The sequence below is a fragment of the Tupaia chinensis genome, unplaced genomic scaffold (assembly GCF_000334495.1).
Source record: "Tupaia chinensis unplaced genomic scaffold, TupChi_1.0 Scaffold000212_1, whole genome shotgun sequence".
Lineage (NCBI taxonomy): Eukaryota > Metazoa > Chordata > Mammalia > Scandentia > Tupaiidae > Tupaia > Tupaia belangeri.
Window position 1 is genome coordinate 3,087,948 of NW_006159687.1, and position 406 is coordinate 3,088,353.

Below are 406 nucleotides of genomic sequence, written 5' to 3' on the forward strand. Positions count from 1 at the left end.
AGGGCTGAGATGATGGTGGGTGTGTGTGTGTGTGTGTGTGTGTGTGTGTGTGTGTGTGCTTGCCCACCTCCCCTCTGGAGTGATTTCTCACTTTCTCTCTCTCTCTGGCAAGTGTACATGCCCTGTAGCAAAAACCTAAGAAAAGAAAAAGAGAAACGCAGAGGCTGCCTGGGAGGTCCCAGACTGCATCCTGAGGTGTCCTCTGCTTTCCAGCCACGTGTGCCCACACCTGCGGCTGGCTGGGGCTCGGGCTGGACTACAGTATGAAGACAGCGCTTGCGGTGCCTGCCTTCTCCCTCACGGAGGAAGTAAATAAACTTCAAAGTAACGACTTTCTATCGGAAAAGTGGTAGAAATAGCCTGGGGGAGGTGTCGGGACCAGCAGGTGGGGTAGGGGCTATGGCGC

At 54.9% G+C, this 406-nt stretch overlaps 1 protein-coding gene across 2 annotated transcripts in view; it reads right to left on the reverse strand.

The window, feature by feature from the left end:
- Positions 1-406, reverse strand: part of MCCC1 (methylcrotonyl-CoA carboxylase subunit 1) — a 69,449-nt gene that overhangs the window by 17,392 nt on the left and 51,651 nt on the right. The window lies entirely within an intron of this gene.